At 45.0% G+C, this 20,477-nt stretch overlaps 1 protein-coding gene across 1 annotated transcript in view; it reads right to left on the minus strand.

Annotated features, from left to right (window-relative positions):
* Positions 1-7,305, minus strand: part of Rcan2 (regulator of calcineurin 2) — a 212,208-nt gene extending 204,903 nt beyond the window's left edge. The window contains exon 1 of the mRNA XM_021643193.2: positions 7,174-7,305. The gene's annotated coding sequence lies outside the window, so the exon portion shown is untranslated. The remainder of the gene's footprint in view (positions 1-7,173) is intronic.
* Between the last annotated feature and the right edge of the window lie 13,172 nt (positions 7,306-20,477).

Genomic DNA, 20,477 nt, shown 5'->3' on the forward strand with positions numbered 1-20,477 from the left:
CTCAAGTATTTCCAGGGTGGGGCTGTCTCTGCAAAGCACTGATGTCAGCTGGCTCTTATCTTCACATGAAGAGAGCTTACAAAATGGACAGAAGTGAGAGCTGCTTTCTCATGCACTGCTTTGCAAAGCTGTTTGTTACTTCATGTTCCTAGAAAAACAGCAAGTATGGCATAAGGCCTTGAGTTTGAATCTCCAGCACTCACATAAGAAAAAAAAAAAAGCTTGGTGGCTCCTATACATTACCTCGGTGGTGCTGGGCAGAAGGGTACAGGCAGAACCCTGGAGCTTGCTGACTGGCCAGTCTAGCAGAATTGGTAAGCGATGAGCTCTGGGTCCACTGAGAGACCCTGTCTCAAAACTAAGGTGGATAGAAACTGAGGAAGTTTGATATCGGCTTCCACACAGACATGCACAAAAGTGTGTGTGTGTGTATGTGTGGACCTGCACATATATATGCATGCTATCAAACATGTACACATAAATAACTAAAATAAAAGTAGTGTCAATTATTTAGGGAAAACCTTAAGAATGGGCTTAGAAAAATCATCCAACACACACACACACACATAAACATGCTCAAAGATGTTCATAAGAGAGACTACGGTTTAAAGTGTTACTGCTCTTGCAGCAAACTAGAGTTTGGTGTTTGGCAAGGTGACCAACATCTTCCCCAGGATGCTCACAACAGCCTGTAACACCAGCTTTAGGGCATCTGATGCCCCCTTCTGGCCTTCACAGGCATGCGCACTAGTGTAGCAGAGACAAACACATAACTAAAAATAATAAAATAAGTTTAAAAAAAATTATCAAAGCTTTCTTTAATGACTTCTTGGGTATGTAGTAACAAGTTGGATGTTCAATCAAAGGGAGAAGAATAAATACATTACATAAGCTCATAGTTGAGATGGCTACACACTTACCAAAACTAGTGCTCGGCAGCTAAAGAGGTGACCACATGGCTTGACGGTGCTTGCTGCTCAAGCATAAGGACCAGAGTTTGGATCCCTAGCTCGCGAGTGAAAGCCAGGTGTGACAGTGCATTTCTGTAGCCCAAAGTCTAGGTGAAATCGGTAGAAATAGGGGTATCCTCTGAACAGTATAGTTGAAATAGTAAGCTCTTGGGTTAGTGAGGATATATGTCAGAGCATATATGTCAAAGAACAAATACATAAGAAAAAAAAATCCTGGACAAAATGTCTCCTCTGTTGAGGAGACAGACCTTCAGCAGACAATGGGAGGTGTTTTCAGCCGCCCTGGGCTGACTCAGGTCCTGTCACTCATCCCTGATGTGAACGCTGGTGATGGGGATCTCTTCTTGCTCTCTGCACTTGCCTTGGCTCTGATTTTCACCCTCTCCTATTCACCTCTTCTTATCAGACCATGTTCTCCTTCCCTGCCACAAGCCAGACCTGGTGCCATGGTTGACCAGCCTTTGCTCTTCGTTGTCCCACTCATGTTATTGACAATAAATGAACTAATCTTGAAGAAAACCAGTTCTTTGTACCAAGGAGCTGATCAAGTAGATACAGTTATCTTAATGCATGACATGATTGTGTTGTTTTTAGTCTCTTACAGTTCTATTTTAAGCACATGTGTCGGTGTTTTACCTGCAAATACAAGCAGTGCCTCAAAGTCCAAAAGAGGGTGTTGGACTTTGGAACTGGGGATGCAGATTGTTTGAGCTGCCATATTGGTGCTGGGAACTGAACCTAGGTCCTCCGGTGAATGTTCTTAACCACTGAGCCATCTCTCCAGTCTGGACATAAATGTTTTTCCCCATACACACACACACACACACACACACACACAGCACCTACCTCACCTTACCAATATGGTACTCTACCAGACCCCACTCTTTCAGGTCCTTACATGAAGTTATCCTTAACATCTGTTCAGAGGGTCCTATTCTTCGGCACACAGACTGGGTGGAACCCAGCCTCCCTCGAATCTCTGCAAAGTGGGGAGATTGTTGCCCGAAATTGCAATGAGGAGAGCTGGCTCTCGGTGGCTTATCCCCCTGAGTTCCCAGAGTGTGCTTCTCTGTACGTAGTGATGCTTCTACACATTCCCCAGGTTTTCTAAGGTCTGGAGAGGAGGGTGCACAGAGCTTGCTGAACAAAATGTTGGAACTGAGGCACCAATTTACAAATGCGAGCTCCAACAACTGCCTGGTCAGTGGGAAGTTCAAGGTCACATAGCCGGGAAATAACTGCACAAGGACTGCAATCCTGGAATCCTGGCAAGTTCAAGCCTTCTGGACCCCACTGCCAACACTGTATGAAGGGTACTACGGCATGGCCTGTGGCCTCAGCATTTTTGCAAATATGGCCGAATAAGCCTGTCAGAACAAAGCAATTACTCCCTTAAAGAAGCAAGGCAATAGTAACAAAAGCCAGGGTCTCGTTTACAAGTCATGCAATTTATTCTTTGACCCAACAATGCACAGTCAAATGCTTTTTTTTTAAATGTGTGTTTCCCACAGCTTAGAAATCCTGCCTTTTATCTATTGTTTCACAGGGAGCTGAGCAGCGAGAGCTCAGACATGAAATTACAGTCCTTTCCTCCCCCATTACAGGGGATGTTCCTGTGAGCACTATGGAGTGCGGGAAATGAGAGCTCTTTCTGGAAGCACTTCTTTAGCTTCTAGGAAGTACCAGAATTTCATTCTTACCCTTCACAATGGCTTCAGCTAACTTTAAAAGGCTTCTCGACTCATTAACTAGCTTAATTAGGTTATCCTATAATACACAACACCTGGAAATCCATAGCACAAGGAAAACAAAACAAACAAACAAAACCACAAGGACAGTAAGCCTTTTATAAGCAGAGACACAATAAATTAGGAGAAATGAAAGGCAGGCACAGGTTCCACAGAAGAGGCAAAATCATGTGTCTTCTTTGAATCATGCGTTGGAAGGCATTTAATGTGCTGTGTGTTTGTATAGTCTGGATCTCCCTATGACAGGTGCTGCTCCACACGGGTGGATCTTAACAAACTTGGTAGTCGGGGCACTAGGGAGCTGCATCAACTGGGAAGGTAAGTGCCAGTGTGGTGGCACGCACTTGTGATCCCAGCACTGAAGAGGCAGAGACAGGAGGATGGCTGTGACTTCATTGGCTCACTCGTCATGTCTGGCGAGTGAGCTCCAATGAGAGACCCTGTCTCAAAGGAGGTGATTGGCGCTCCTGAAAATGACATCTGAGGTTGCCATCCAGCCTCCACATACATGCGCACATGCTCCTGCACACAAGTGAACATGCACACACATGTATACACATATTTTTAAGCAAACAACTACAGAATAGTAAAGCGTCTTCAGAGATGCTTTACTTTTCCTTTCTATACATCTGTTGTCCTGGAGACAAAAGGTGTGGCCCAATTTCTACAGGTTTTATTATTGTTGTTTTGGATTTTTGAGACAGGGTTTCTCTGTGCAGCCTTGGCTGTCCTAGAATGGCTTTGTAGACCAGGCTGGCCTCGAACTCTCAGAGATCCGCCTGCCTCTACCTCCCTGAGTGCTGGGACTACAGGTGTTGTATACTACACCTGACTTCTAGAGTATTTTTAATGAGACCAACTTGTATGCAGTGCCTGGTCCCTATTATGTTTCAATTCCCATGGCTACTTTACGGATTGCCCCAGATTTTTCCATGATGAAGAAACATTCAGGAAGTAGCATGTCTGAAATAAAGAACGTGATCACTGGCTGTGGGAGATTCCTCTCGTTTGGTACCCAGGCATGCTTCTCTCTTTGAACTGGCTCTCTCAACATTAGACACTCCCATTACCTCTGTCCTTCTAATTATGGCATACCAAACCTTTAGCACTAGTAGGCAAACCTCCAACAGGAGAGTAGGACTTCAGAACACAGATTACTCATGGAGTACCTGGCTTTTCTTCTGCCATTGCTCCACAGGTTGAAAATAACCCAGGCTGGAAAGAAAATTCAGCAGTGCAGACTGCTTGCTGCTCTTCCTAGCACCCATATTAGGCGTTCCTATAACTCTAGTTCCAATGCATCCCAATCCCTCTTCTGACCTTTGAAGTCACCCCCAGACACATGCACATATACACAGACACACAGACACTCATCCAGACATACCACATACACGCACACACACACACACACATATCCCACATACACACATTGAAACAATAAATTTTAAAATAAAATAAATGAACCCAAGCTTGAGAGGAGATGTGAGATTTCAAATATTTCAGTGCATATGTATATCAAGCACAGATCTCAAGAGAAAGCTAACTACTGGTCCCACTCACTTCTCTTCGGTAGAATCAGCCACAAGTATCCAAACATAGGAAAAGGATTAGTTTAATGTTATTAATCCACACTGGTGATTGACAGTGCTGCTCAGAACCTTTGCTCCAACACTATGCATAACCCTTACCAATTGTGTACTCTAGACAACCTATTTTTTTTAATCCTTGGTTTCCTTGTCAATTATATGAGACTAACAATAGGGCCACCTAAGATGAGCGGCAGGATCCACTGTGATAACCTCAGGCATGGAACAAATGCCACAGATTCTAATGATTACTATTAGCAGCATTCAAATAACTGAGTTAAAATTTTCACTTTGGGGATTAAAGGCAGGGACAATATCCTACCATGGAGTTCACCTCCCTCTTCTCCAGAGGCAATACTCGGTATTGCCGGGAATGAAGTTAAGCTAGAGTAGTAGACCGTTTCAGGAATGAAGACGCCACCTTTGAAAATGAAGGAACCTTGTTTGGATATTCAAAAGAAAAGTCGCACAGTCCTTCTCAAACCTGCCGTTTTCGTTGGTGCCTCACCTCACCCGAAGCCTGACCATGCCTCTACACTTCAAAGCCTCTCCTTCTCTACAGTGTCACTAGTATCAAAAATGCCACCAAGTTGCCCTGAAAAACCTGTCTGTAGATCTTGCTTCTATCGCCCCTGACACCCGTTTCCTGCACACTTCATGATTTGGGGGGAAGCAGAGGGGCCTGAACCGCACCAATCGCCTGATCCCCAAGTTCCCTCTTTGTACCTTCGTGTCCCTGAAATCCTCCAAAGTCACTTGTGCAAATTTGATCAAATCATTTCTCCTATTAAAGGTTGTGTGATTTCTCACCTTCAGTAGAATATATTCAAGGCCTCTTCCTCCTCCTGTCACCTCAGAGCTAGGAGCTCTTGACCATAACGTTTCCTCTGTGTGTAGATGCTATTCTTTCTACGGAGAATGCCAACCGCCCATCGGGACCCAGTCCAAATGTGTACTCTCTGGCAGACTCTTCTAGATTCCTTCCACCCTCCCATCTCTTGGCTCCCACTGCCCTTGCTCCTTCCTGCATTAAATGCTCCCTATGCTGAATCACTATCATTTATTTTCTGCTAGATTCTTTTCTGGGAAGTACAGGGCCTTGTTCTTCTAGCTCCCGGCACCGAACCTGCCTAGCACATGCTAGGTGCTTAATCGATAGCCATTCGATCAGCTGGCACAGAAAGTCGAGGGAATGGGAAAGCGCAACCTCTACCACTGTCAAAGCTGGACCCGATGAAAAGCATGCCGGCCCCTGCGATGAATCTGACAAGCTGCAAACAGTTATGCAAGTGTGATGAGGACTTGAAGGTGAGAAAGCTCTCGAGTTCCCACTTCTGCTAAACGTCCTTCGCTGGAGAGAGGCCCATCCTCCCAGATTTAGGTGGGTTATGCATGACCGACGCCTCTAAGCATTTTTCTAAGATCTTCCAATCTGGTCTCTTTGGTTGGCTACGTTTCTCCCTCCCCAAATCCTCCTGGACCACATTCAGGTGAGAGGTGCTTGGTAAACGCTGATTTGATTTGCAGTGCATTGGAAAGTCAGGCACAGCTCCCATTTCAGGTTAATTGAGCCCAATGACTGGTCATACCATAGTGTAATAGCTCCATAAGGCTAAAAGAAAATATTAATGTGGATACTGAAAAGCTGCCAAGTGTTCACTCCTGTTCCCCACACCCCTTGCTGGCCTGTTTTTTTTTTTTTTTGTTTTGTTTTTTTTTTTTTTTTTTTTTACTCTTCTACCCACTGTCCATGTCCATCACCATGATATCCTGGAACCCATATACTGGCCAGCAAGATCTGGCCAGTGGACACAAACTCCATCGTCCTCTCTTTTGAACTTAGTGTAATCAAGGACCATGAAGGGTCGTGAAATTTAAGTTGTGTCGTAAAAATGTCTCAATTCTGCTAAAGTCTTTCTATACACATATCCTGGCTAAAGACTGTTCTCATATCCTTTAATTTCCATCAGTGGGAAATGATACTACTACAAAATTAAAGAGAAACAAGAAGCGTGTTTGTTGTTGTTTTTGCTATAGCAAGATTTTAAGACATAGCTTTGGCAGTGGGCGTAAACTGACCATTTCTATCCCAATGTAAGAAACAGGGAAGTGTCAAAGCATGCAATCTGTTCTAATTTATCTGGGATGGGGCCTGGAGACAGACAGCGAGGCCCCGGGAGAATAGATCATTAACCAAAAGTCAAACAGAGGTACCCTGGAAACCAGCGAGATCTTGAGGCAGCCTACAGGGAGCTGGCGGCTGAGACTACCCTGTCCCCTCTGATGACTTCTGGAGAGAAGCACCAGACAGGCACAACGAACCCAGCACACCGCGCTCCTGTCCATGTCACTTTTCAAACTTGCAGTTATTTTTAGATGACCCAAGCCGGCTGAGCCCGGGCAGAACAACTCTCAGCCTGCTGTGCCCGAAAGCCCCTTTCCCAGCTCCCTAACAAATTTGGTAAAGCTCGGGAAGACAGGGTCTCCTCATTTTCTCCTTTGCTCTTTAGGTTGTTGCTCTCCCCTAACTCCATCTCGAAGCCCAACTCCTGGGGCTACTGCAGTTAACTGGACCCTCCAGGTCCTCATGCACCTGCTCCTGTACCTGGGTAGGTTCACCCTTGACCAGTAGAGATGGGGAGGGGGCTTTTGGAGACCAGCGCCTCCTAGAGGGGTGTCATGGGAGACCTGTCCCCAGGGATGCTTTGGGGACTTGCCAGGAGAGAAGACTCTCTCCAGCTGCTCCAGCTTTGCTCCTAAGCCCCGCAGTGCTTGATTCCCACTGCACGGGTCCCCTAACATCTAGGCGTTCAGCCCTGGTGGGACAGGGGACAGGGGTGATGGGGCCTGCGCCGTTACGTAACCGACCTGCAGGACGTCTGCGATGCGCCGCGGAGGCGGCGGTGACAGCGGTAGCGGCTCTCGGGGGTCCTCCGGGCGGCAGGCTGCGGGCGCGGCTCTGCCTGCTCACCTGACGGCCGGAGCGAGCGCGGTGCCCGCGGGCCTGGGCGTGGGGCCGTGCGCACTGCGCGCCGCCTCCCGCTCTCTGGGTCGCAGGGTCACCCGGGCCGTGCCTCCTGCCGGTGCTCCGCAACCTCCGCCGCCGTCACCCGGGACAAAGCGGCTCCGGGGAGGGGCCGAGCCGGCGGCTCTGGCCCAAGCCAGTGGAGATGGGCGCGCCCCCAGCTCCGACTCATCGGGCCAACCTCCAATCAGACCCCAGGGAAGCCAAAGCCCCTGCCTGGCCTCTTTTGGTCGCCTCCCTCCTGACCAGGCGCCCTTCTGGGTCCCTCATCCACCTCCACCTTCCGGGCTCCCACCGGGCGCTCAGCTGCACGCCCCTCCTCTGCGATCTCGGGCGAGCGCTACCCTTTGCGGGAACCTGACACAGAAGCTTGTCCCCAAAGGCACTGCCTTTCTAAGAAGAGGCTCCCGGGTCACAGCCCCCGGGGAAGGCATTTTTTTTTTTTTTTGAGGGTCAACGAGGGGAGGGGTCTCTCCTGGAGCTAAGCATCTGCATGTAAGGACACTCAAAATAAACGGGCAGGAAAGAGACCGAGGTCGGTAGGACTGGGAGATTGTTTTCTTACAGGTCGACCTCTGGCTAACTAAGGAACTGTCTGGAAGCCACTCTAGAGTGTTCAAGAGCTTCTGTGCTTGGTGGGTGCTGGCGCCCTCTGGCTGGGGCCCTGAGTGAGCCCTGCCCACACCACTGAAGGTGCCCCGTGCGGGCTTCACAGCTTTGCCAGGCAAGACTCACAGCCATCAGACCTGGGGACAGAAGGACTTGGACTTTCAAGGACTCCTACAGTGGTGGGAGCCCGGGACACTAGGAAATGAGAAGCTGTTCATACAAGGGAAAGGGGGTGGGGGTGCTGGAAGTGAAACAGAGTCTAGGGAGGATTTCCTTCTCACCCAAATGAACCACTCTGAAGACTCTGCAAAATTAAGCATCTCAAAGACAGGGAAGCCTGTGGCTTGTGGTGGCCCAGATAGGGACAGGATTGAATCTCACGGCAAGAAAACGTCAATTACACAAAACAATCGGGGTACGGAGACCATGGGAACTGAAGAAGGCTAGTGCAGACCAGCCTGAAAACGGAGAGAATCAGTGTCGTGTCGCCTTTCTCACTGTTGTATACTCGGGCCTTTTCCTGCATCTAGAATCCACTTCTTTGGTTCTTAGTAACAGTATTAAAACTGCATTGAAGTAATGACACAAAGCCATCATTCTCTGTATTTGTGAGTGTGTCTTTCTGTGTGTCTGTCTCTGTCTCTGATTCCGTGTGTGTGTGTGTGTGTGTGTGTGTGTGTGTGTGTGTGATGGCTTGGCTCTTCTGTAGGCTTAATCTGCATTAGGTATAAACACAGAGTTAAAGAAACATTTCGGAGTTGAAAATGACCTTTGACTTCACTGTCTTTTGGACACATGATTCCTAAGTGTTTGTTAATTTGTATGAATTACCATTTAGTAGAAATTTCTTCTGAAAGGACGTTCTTATATAGAGCAAAAGAACATGCCTAGAATTTTCTCTCATAGGCTATAGCTCACATTTGAAAGTGGTCACAGAAATCACATTCAATTCCTCTTCCCTTGAAATATAGGAGGGTAGCTATCATGTCTAACTCAACCAGAGCTTCCGTTTTTCAGGTAATACAGCTTCAACTCTTTCAACAGAATTTCACTGAAAGTATTCTTTGAATCACCACTGTGTTACCCTTAATCACAATGAAGTATGCTTTTTTTTTTTAGTATATATTTGCTTAAAATAAATTTTGTTTGTTTGGTTGGTTGGTTGGTTATGGAATATATTTTTGTGGAAATTTTGGAAAATTAGAAAAGTGCTTGTTTCTTTGGTTACTATGCAGTGTCTGTGAATGTGGCCTCACATGTACCACATTACGTGTGTGTGTGTGTGTGTGTGTGTGTGTGTGTGTGTGTGTGTCAGAGGACCACCTCACTTGTTAGGCCTCCCTCACCTTCTCCCTGGCTTGAGACAGGGTCTCCATGATTCCTCTGCGTGAGCCAGGCTGTTGCAGTTTCCTGGGATTTTCCTGTCTCTGCCTCCCATCTCGCTGTGAGAGTAGTGGGATTGCAGATGCACTCTGCCTGGCAGTAGATGGGCTCTGGGGGTTCAAACTCAGGTCCTCGTGCTTGTGCAGCATCAAGTGTGTTACACACCAAGCCCGAGCCCCAGCCCCAGCCCGAGAGACACACTTTTAATGGCCAGTTTGAAGGCGATCATGCAGCATACGTGGCTGATCCACAGTGACATTAAGTATGAATTTACTGCATCAACATGGCCATTTTCCTACAGACACAGGTAATTTATACTCTTAACCTTAAGTTTTCATGGACACACATTTCTGCTCTTTCTACAGAGGTAAATTCGGCATTGGTCGCTTTGTGTGTTGACTGGAAGGTAAAAACCAAGAGACCAAACTATCTTCTTTTGGTTTTTTTTTTTAAGAAAGAGATATATTACCACTAGCAAAGACAATGGTAGTGGATAATTAGAGAAAAAGGATTTGTGGGGACTGAGTTTGAACATATTTTGTGGAGCAGGAGTAAGGCTCACAGGTGTCTAACAGGAAGGTAATAGTAAGATCGTAAGTTGTCTGTTAACTTCTACCTGTATGCCAGGCTCCATGAAAGTCCCTCTTGTATACATTTACTCATGTAACTCAGCCTGCAACCCTATCAGGTAGAAACAAAATATTAACCTGTAAAAATCACAGAAAGGGAGGCCAGTGTGATGGCTCAGCAGGCAGTGATGCTTGGCTGCCTAGCCTTGAGCTTGACCTCCAGAACCGTACAATGAAAGGATAGACCCAACTTTGACAGTGGTCCTCTAATTTCCATATATGGATCTTGGATGTACATGTGTACACACATACACCTAGACAGACTATATAGACAAAATGTAAGAAAGAAGGGAAGAAAGGAAGGAAGGAAGGAAGGGAGGGAGGGAGGGAGGGAGGGAGGGAGGGAGGGAGGGAGAACAGTTAAATAAAGACTTTCTCAAGATAACAAATGGAATAGCCAATTCCAGATCCAGACATCCAAGTGTAGATTTGATTTTGAATGTGAGTGTGTGTATGTGTGTGTGTGTGTATGTGTGTGTGTGTGTATGTGTGTGTTCATATGTGCATATGAAGGCCAGAGGCTTACATTAAGAGCCTTCCTCATGTCTTTCCACAATACATATTGAGGTAGGTCTCTCATTTAAACCACAGCTGGACTCTGGGGACCCAAACGCTAGTCTTCACACTTGAACCACAGGTATTCTAACTGATAAGTCATCCTCACAGTCCCCACCCAAAGAACTGGCATTTTGATAATAGCCTTTTATTCTGTCCATGAACACAGATTCTTATTTGCTTAGTTATTAGATTGTTTTCATCAGAATTTTATAGATTTTTATCCTTTAAAAAAAAACTAGTGTATATATTATGTTAGACTTACATCTAATTGGGTTTTGTTTTTTTGTCTGTTCCCCAAGCTGTGGTCAGTCTGGTTGTCTGTTGATATGGAGTCGTTACAGCCCCTTGAAGAGACTGGTTTATTGTTTTCTGATATGCTGTACAATATCCTCTCCCATGCTAAGGATTTCCTTTTCTCTTTCCTGACTCTGTTTACTACCGAGTACAAAAGTATTTAATTTTAACAAAACATAAACCAATAATTTTTCTTTGTTTGTTTGTACTCTTGTGTCAACATTTCTATGCCAATATTCTTCTGCAGTGTTTCACCATGACTATTGCAAAACTTTTAGGTAGGTGCCTGGTTGTAGCTGTTTTTTTACTCTTCCCAGTGTTGGAGATGCTCAAATCTTGGAGTCAACCATATCTTTAGGAACCTCTGCTTTGCTCTTGTTTTTACTTAATGAAGAATGGTAGTTAGAAGGCAAAACCTGGGTGTTCAATGATGTGGGTTAGTGATGTCAGGGTGTGCCAACCCCAAAGCCTTTCTATAAAAAGGCCGGGACGGTATGTGTGTGTACACATCGGTAATCACATTTAAATGTATACAGTTTTGCGCCTTCATTTCTACTTATGTCACTATAGAGCGAGTGCATGAGATTACAACCATTCTGCATTATAATCCCAGTCTTGAGTTCTCATACGTCTTTCCCTTCTCCCACATTCACTCGTTTCCTCTGAGAGTGATAATGCATAGCTCCACTATCCACCATAGATCGCTATAATTGTCCAGGTTTCTGAAGTACCCTGCTTTGATGCTTTCTTTGTAAAAGCTTCAGCACCACAATCATTAGTCAGATGGCCTCTCTGAAGGTACCAAACTCAGTGAAGCAGAGAAAGAGAATGGAAGGAGAGAGAAGGGGAAAAGGAAAGGAGGAGAGAGGTGGAGGAGAAAAGAAGAGGAAGAGAAGAGAAAATAGGAAAGGAGATGGAGAAGAGGAAGCAAAGAAAGAGGGGGATGTGAGAATTTGTGGAGATTTAAGAAAGTAATTGCATATAACATGAAAAACTCCACCTGCCGGGATAAAATGGAGTGGTTGTGTCCCTTATCCTAAATACTGCTACTGCTCATTCCTCTTAAGTGTCTGGTTGTCTGACTGCCAAAAGTCTAAGCAGTGTATGTTAAATTTGCTATTAGCAATAGTCTTCGCATATTTGAGATAGTTTACTGTTGAACACTGTAGCACCCCCCAAAAAAATCCACTTCATAATTTCTTTGTGTGAAGTACTTATGTTCAAATTATGGACTGATTCTATGAGGCCATGTGCTGAAACCACTCAGATCTCAAATTTTGCATTCTGTGTGTTGCTGAATACCTCAATTCCCATGTAGATTTTATCCAAATATTTATAACACTGAGTGAACTGAGAGCCTGAGGACCACCAGCTCCTAGATGATCAGGTCCTTGGTGCTTGCACTTCGTCATCTTCTCTGCCTTACTGCTCCCATACCATTCATTATCCCTTTACAATGCCCCATTACATCGAACCATCCCAGAGATGAAGCTAGCAACTCACCCTGATATTACACTTCTGATCAATTTGTGGAATTGAACGTGAAGGAAGGAACTCTTGAGCACTGCAAGTGGAGTGCAGAGGTGGGGAGAAGCCAGAGAATCAAGGAACAAGGTGGTTGATGCTCTTGGAAATTTTTGATTGCTCTCAACTGTTCTAGTGGCTCTCCTGGAAATAATGAGTTAAGGAAACCACTCATAGTCCCTGTTAAATAAATAAGTCACTAAATAATCCAAAGGACAAGCATGTTTCTAACAGCTCAAGAAATTTCTAGTGTATGTCCAACAACCGAAGACAGGAGATTGCCCTGATTGGCCGTAACTGTCCACTCAACACAGCCTACTGTGACCTCAGAAGACAGTCTCAAATGTAGTTCTTCAGATAGGAAGACCTACCCACTGTGGGCTTTCCAACCCTTAGGCAGGTGCTCTCCAACTTTATAAGAAAGATGGCTGAGTATAAACTGGCCTGTAAACTAACCAACAAGCAGCATTCCTCCGTGATTTCTGCCTCGAGCTCCTGCTCTGATTTCCTTCAGTGACACACTGTAACCCGCAAGTAGAAATGAACCCTCTCCTCTCCTAAGCTGCTTTTGGTCTGAGGATTTTATCACTGTCACAGAGATAGAATCAGAGTCGGGATCAGTTTGGATTTGTTGCTCATTGTCTCTTGTCAAGGGAAACATCTGAAGGAGACAGCCAAGGGACGTGAGGACTTCTCAAGGCACCTGCATTCATCCTAACTCATGTGGAGGAGCAGACTGAACACTGGACAGCACAGGGCTCATTCCTATCTGCATGGCAAGAAGGCAGATGCAAAACAGAAGCCATTTTTGCCTTCATAGAAAGCCACAATCATGGAGTTTCTGTCCATAAATTCTACTGTCCAGAGCATTCTCTACTGTTACATAATTTTTCCACATTCTAATGTCTTCCTCCTTCCCATTTCTTCCCTTTCCCCTACCTCCTCCCCTTCCTTCTCACTCTCCCATTTTTCCTAATTCTGTCTCTTTCCCTTTTCAACTTCTTTCCCTCTTCCTCTCCCTCCTCCCTTTCTCCTCTCTCTCCTGATGTAGCAATAAGATCCCTTCCCCCCCCAGCACTATCTCTCTTCCCTGGGGCACAGGGCACTCAACATCATTGTTCAGATAGCAGAGGAAAACGGGCTGTCTCTGATTTCTGTTTTTCCATTTGCTGCCTCGTTGCCATGCCCAAAATAGTCATGCCAACCTCCGAAGTAGCCCCATGCTCATCACACCGGGATAAAAGCCCATTGGTGCTCATATCAGATCTGTCTTGGCTCTGGGGTGGACTCTGGAGCATGTCAAGTTGTACAGTTAACATGCCAATAGAAAGACAAAGCCAGAAGCAGTGATCAGTAACCCAAAGGATCCATGCCTCCCTCTTGAAACAAGATGCACAAGGAACCACAGCTCAGCAATTCCTTCTTAAGCTAAAATAGGTGACATTCCTGGTTTACAAAACCCAAAGAGATGAGTGTATGTTGTGTTTTGTTTTTTAGTGATCTTTTACTGTATATATGACTCTCATTTTATTGGTTTTAAGGTTTGTTTTTATTTTTAATTATGTATATGTTTGTATCTGAATGGGCTGGGGTGGGGGAGTGTAAAGGCACGTGCCAGCAGAGGCCAGAGGTGTCTCCAGAGCTGTGATTGCCGGTGGTTGTGTGCTTTCTGCAGCCGCCAGTGTTGGGAACTGGTCCTGGATCCTCCTCAACAGCAGCAAGTGCTCTCAGCCTCCAAGCCATCGCTCTAGACCACGTGACTATATATCTTAATGTCTGCAAATGAAGACTTAATGCATTTTGGGGGGTGGAAGCGTGAGTGTGCAGATACTAGCAGACGATTCCAGGTGTGATCAGAGAGCTGCAAATCCTATGGTGAGGTCATCCCTCCCCCGACAAGAATCTGGGTGACACAAGTGAATATCTACTGATTCCTATGAGTCATCATTCTGGACCAAACTGTTGGGGTTGGCCAGCCGTGAATAAGAAGATCCTATTGACATGTGACTCTGACCAATCAATATAAGCTCAGGTGTTACTGAGTGATAATGGATCCTCCTATTTCGTTTCTTTCAAATAACATCTTAACTTGAATGGGGCTGGCAGCCACCACCCATTCTGAATCTCCTCCGGCTTCTCCCTGATCCTGGTTCATCCATCTCTCTTTTTAAAAGAGATGTGATCTCACAGGTTTTCATTGTGTGTCTGTGTGGAATATGTGTCTATGAGTGCAGATGCCAGAGACCAGAGCAGCCAGAGCCCTTCTGAGCTGCAGCTATGAGTGGTTACAAGCTGCCTGATGAACGTGCTAGGAACCAACCTGGGGTCCCCAGGAAGAGCAAAAAGCACTCTGAAGCACTGAGCCATTTCTCTAGCCTGGAGCCCCCGGCTTTCAATCTTCCATGCCATGCAACTGCTCAGTTGGACAGGAGATAGTTAGAAATTCTTTGGCCAGTTCTTCAGCAGTGCAGTTGGCTCTTGGAAATTCAGAGTGGGAAACCTAGAAACTTCAATGTTTTCATGCTAATGTTTGAAACCACTCTTCAGAGTATGTTCCCTGTGTCAGGGCTGTTAATGTCCACAGATGTCCTACAAGAACTTGGCTAAGCACTCTCCCTACACCAGCGCCGTCACTTTTCTCGATTGCCCTCCGAGGTAACTCAGCTTGCGCCACCTTTCCCACTGCCAAAACCGAGACAGAGAAAGCCTCAGCCCCTTGGTGGAGATTATGAGGCCGCAAGAGGTTTGAATCCAGGCGGCCTGAAACCAGAATATGGCTGCACGGCCGCTTCATAGATTGCTGGCCTGGAAACTCATCTGTGAAGCCTCCATAATGCCTGTCCCCCAAATCCAGTCAGTTGGTATCAGAAGATCCATGTGTCATGTGTCTTCATACTGCACATGTGGTTTTTGTCTTTCTGTCTTCATCTCCCAGTACCTATGCCACAAGTAGCTCTGGTATATGATGTAAAAGCAAATAAGTGAATGGACAGGTCAAGGAACCAATGGATAGTTTGGCTCAGAACTGTCTCCACTGGGATTTTTTTGGAGAGCTTTAAAAAATATTTAGATTGTAAAAGCCTCACATATCCCGTGAGACAGCCAAGAACAGAGTTTTTTACATTAATGCCAGGAAGGGGAAATGGTTCAGTCAGTAAAAGACTTGCCATGGATACCTGAGGATTTGAGTTTGATTCCCGAACCCACATTCCTTAAAAATCTAGACATGGGAAGTAGTACATGCTTGTAATCCCAGTGCTGGACAGGTCCAGCTCCTTGATGATTTCCAGAGACACTAAGAGACACTGCATCAGAAAAAAAGAATTATCAATGTAGACAGCACTTGAGGAGCAACAGCCAAGAGTGTCTTCTGATCTCCATATGAGTCACACACACACACACACACACACACACCACACACACACACACACACACACACATCACACACACACATACACCTATGCATGGGCATCTGCTCATACATGAACATACATATACATGCATACACACACACGGACAAACAGACACAATGAAGGCAAAAAGAATAAGTAGGGTTTAAGACAAAGTTGTGCCAAGATTCTACACACAGTAGCTCAATTAACCCTGATCGCTTTGGGTAAGACCACTTTGAGGGCATCTGAGGAAGAGTCTTTTTCCACTCTGAAATCCTACGTGGGACTGAAAGCTGCATAATCAACCCTTCCTGGAAGAAAGCGCTTCAGGTCTCAAGTACATTATATATCTTAAACAAAACACAGCTGTAACATGGGAAGTAGCTCCCCAACCAGAACAAGCAGTCCTCAGCATATAAGTGGGTCATACTCCAAAAATGTATTTGTAAGTGGAGTTGTTTGGAGTTCAGAAAACACTTTCCCACAGAAGTAATATTAGAAAAAGAGGCTTCATTCCTTTGCCAAAGCACAAAACCTGATTTAGAACACTCTGAAATAGCCTTTCAGCTGGGCCACATGGATGGCCATGGGAAATCTGGGACCCACTCGCTTTATAGCAGAGGGATTATGGGAGCTTGGTGATTTTGCAGAGAGGCTGGCCTGTGACTGCATCAGAGCAGCAACATAGATGTCTTGGCTCTTGTTCCTCTGCCAACACACCCCCTGCCTCCCTCCAGCACACACATTACTGCCCTCCTTACAACAGTGCCTATCAATCAGGTTTGTTTGTGGTTGTCCATTGAGAATCTGGCCATAACTAACTCATAACTAACTCATAACTAACTCATAACTAGCTCCTGTCAAATTGTGGTATGTAACAGCTGTTACTTTCTTTACCTGACTTGGTGAACCCCTGTGTCCCACACACCAGAAGGCTGCCCACATCTGGGAAAACTCCAGAGCTCATAGATGAGGCAAGGGCAGATAATGCAAAGAAGAGATGTGATTCTGGAGGAGGAGCACTTGTTAGGATACAGTGGTAACTGCAACCAGTTCCTAACAGAATGCCAGGATGGACCCAGGCTGCCCCAACCAGGCTGTGCCATGTTTAACCCCACAATCCCCTGGTGATTCGGGTGTATGTAAGAGTGGAGAGGTTCTGTTCTCAAGCACACACAGGGTAGAGATTCTCTCTGGCCACCACTAAAGGTGTATGCCAGGGGCCTGGCTTGCCCTCAGAATTCAGAAGGAAGGCAGATTTTTTTTTTCAGTATCCACAGCATGCTAGACTGTTGAGCCTCCATCTCCTGTTTAGTTCATAGTGTCCTTTGTCTTGCAATGGCTCTAGGAGAAACTATTGTTCAAGACGTTAACACCAGCTTCAGAAAGACTGTTCCCGTGTCCATATTCCCATCCCTGGGAAAGAAGAACTTCTACCCTTACTTCTGAAGCACAGGTTAGCACTACTCAAATTTGTTTGACTAAACTTCATGGCAAGAAGGACAATTGAAATAAGAGCTGCATGAGTGGCTAGGAACATTTCAGTGGTTAGAGTTCTTAGTGTGCAAATATGGGGACCTGAGTTCTGGTCTCCAGCTTCTATGCACTTACCTATAACTGTAGCATTAGCAGAGGAAGACAGGTACATCCCGGAAGCTCAGCTGAGCTAGAACAGCAAGCTCCACGTTCAGTGAAAGAACCTGTCTTGAGAGAATACAGTGGAAAGAGATAGCGGAAGGCAACTAATGTCCTCAGCTGGCCTCCTTGTGCACATGCAGGAGGACACACACACACACACACACACACACACACACACACACGAGAGGGGAGGAGGCAGGGAGACAGCGGGAGTAAATTTGCAGGAAAAATACATCTAATGAATGTGCGTGATCAACTCTGCTGTATTTCATGCATTGTCCTCCAAACACTATAGAATTAATACAAAGACTACTAAATGGCTCGTGACTGACAATGAGTATAAACTCTGCATACAGATAGTTAGTCTAGAGGCTCTTTTATTTAGTTTCATATATAGCTTCCCTTTTGAATGCAACGGACATAGCCTTGACACATGTAGGGACTCTGCGTGTTTTCTGAATGCACTATAAAAGAATGCACCAATATTATGAACTGTTCTTTTTTTATAATTTATTTTTTATTTATTACAGTTTATTCACTTTTGTATCGGAGCTGTAACTCCACCCTTGTCCCCTTCCAATCCTACCCTCTCTCCCTCCCTCATCTACTCCCATGCCCCTTCCCCAATCCACTGATAGTGGAGGACCTCCTCCCCTTCCATATGATCCTAGCCAATCAGGTCTCATCAGAACTGTCTTTCATAGTCTTCCTCTGTGGCCTGGTAAGGCTGCTCCCCCCTCAGGGGGAGGTGATCAAAGAGCCAGCGCCTGAGTTCATGTCAGAGACAGCCCCTGTTCCCCTTACTAGAGAGCCCATTTGGACACTGAGCTGCCATGTGCTACCTCTGTGCAGAAGTTCTGGGTTATCTCCATGAATGGTCCTTGGTTGGAGTATCAGTCTCAGAAAACACCCCTGTGCCCATATATTTTTGGTTCTGTTGTTCTCCTTATTGAGCTCCAGACCCTTCCAGTTCTTTCTATCTCCCCCTTTTTTCATAAGATTCCCTGCACTCTGCCCAAAGTTTGGCTATGAGTCTCAGCATCTGCTTTAATACCCTGCTGGGTAGAATCTTTCAGAGGCCCTCTGTGGTAGACTCCTGTCTTGTTCCTTGTTTTCACCTTCTTCCATTTTCTATCCTGTTTGCTTTTCTGAATGAAGATTGAGCATCTTACCAAGGGTCCTCCTTCTTGCTTACCTTCTTTAGGTGTATAGATTTTAATACTAGACATATAATATAGGATAATCATACTAATATCTATGAACTGTTCTTGCAAGCTGTCATCATCTACCCAACTGGCCTACTGCAATAATTACTTTTTTAAAAAGTATGAGTGTTTAGTTCTACAAAAAGTTTTCACCCAGTAACTATAACTCTAAACCCGGGACAGTAAAACTATGTTCTCAGCAGAAATTTTCCAGTCAGAAGGGATTCAATGGACTATTGTGCTGGATAGTAAAAGGAAACAAAATTGCAAGTTCAAAGTCTCTTGGGGGCACCCTTAGTGAGTTTTTTTTTCTTGTTATTTGGGTAGATATTTTATTATTTTTCCCTGCTGTCAATTAGCTGGAGCTTAGGTGACTGTGTCTGAGACGCATTTAGAACGTCTCACGTTGGGGCGATGCCAGCCTGTCACTTGAGCCTCCGTAGTGCTCTGCCAGTTCACCTTCATTCTTTCTTTCACCACCTCTGCTGTGGCAGCATTAGAGTCCTTGGGTGGAGGTTTATGATGGGGGAAAAATGATGACTAATCACGTTCATTTATCATTTATATCCTGAGCTTGGACATGTCACTCTAGTGCACAAGGTGGGAAGGGAGTTTAAGACTAGATGGCAGAATCTTCAGTTAGGCTTTTGCAAAATCACAGAGCCCCTGTAAGCAATACGTCTTCAGGTTATCACAGTTAGAGGCAAAGAAGACAGCCCTCAAAAGTACACTGAAAGGAATAAGCATGCTCTCACGGCCTCACCTCACCATAACACTCAGAAAAAATGTCACTCAGATTTGGGTGTGGTGGCACAAAATTGTGACCACACCGCTTGGGGATAGAGGTGGGAGAATCAGTTCAAAGTCAACTTGGGCTACATAAAGGCCAGAAGTCATCAAGACAACTATAAATAAAAGTATAGTGACCTTTTTGAGCTTATGAAGGTGTTTATCAGCTGTAGGAGTTCTCTGGTAGAATCTTGGGGGTCACTTATGTATACTATCATATCATTTGTGAATAGCAATACTTTGACTTCATCTCTTTCCATTTGTATCTACTTGATCTCCTTTAGTTGTCTTATTGCTCTAGCTAGAACTTCAAGTACTATATTGACGAGACATGGTGAGAGTGGGCAGCCTTGTCTTGTCACCGATTTTAGAAGGAACACTAAGTTTCTCTCCATTTACCTTGATGTTGGCTATTGGCTTGCTGTATATTGCCTTTATTATGTTTAGGTATGTACCTAGAATCCCTGCTTTCTCTGAGACCTTAAACATGGAAGGGTGTTGGATTTTGTCAAAGGCATTTTCAGCATCTAATGAGATGATCATGTGTTTTTTTTTTTTCTTTTGAGTTTGTTTATATGGTGGATTACATTGATGGATTTCCATATGTTGAAACATCTCTGCATTCCTGGGCTGAAACCTACTTGATCATGGTGGATAATATTTTTGATGTGTTCCTGAATTCAATTTGCAAGTATTTTATTGAGTATTTTTACATCATTGTTCATACGGGAGATTGGTCTGAAATTCTATTTCTTTGTTGGATCTTCGTGTGGTTTAGATAGCATGGTGCCTATGGCCTCATAGAATGAATTTGGCAATGTTCCTTCTGTTTTTATTTTGTGAAATAGTTTGAGAAGTATTGGTGTTAGCTCTTCTTTGAAGGTCTGGTAGAGTTCTGCACTGAAACCACCTGGCACAGGGCCCTTTTTGGTTGGGAGGCTTTTGATGACTGCTTCTATTTCCTGAAGGGTTACAGGTTTATTTAAATTGTTAACCCGATCTTGATTTAACTTTGTTACGTGGTATCTATCAATAAAATCATCTATTTCATTTATATTTTCCCATCTTGTGGTGTATAGGTTTTTGAAGTATGATCTAATGATTCTTTCATACTAAGTGAGGTAAC

Source organism: Meriones unguiculatus, chromosome 16 (genome assembly GCF_030254825.1).
Source record: "Meriones unguiculatus strain TT.TT164.6M chromosome 16, Bangor_MerUng_6.1, whole genome shotgun sequence".
In the NCBI taxonomy this organism is placed as follows: Eukaryota; Metazoa; Chordata; class Mammalia; order Rodentia; family Muridae; genus Meriones; species Meriones unguiculatus.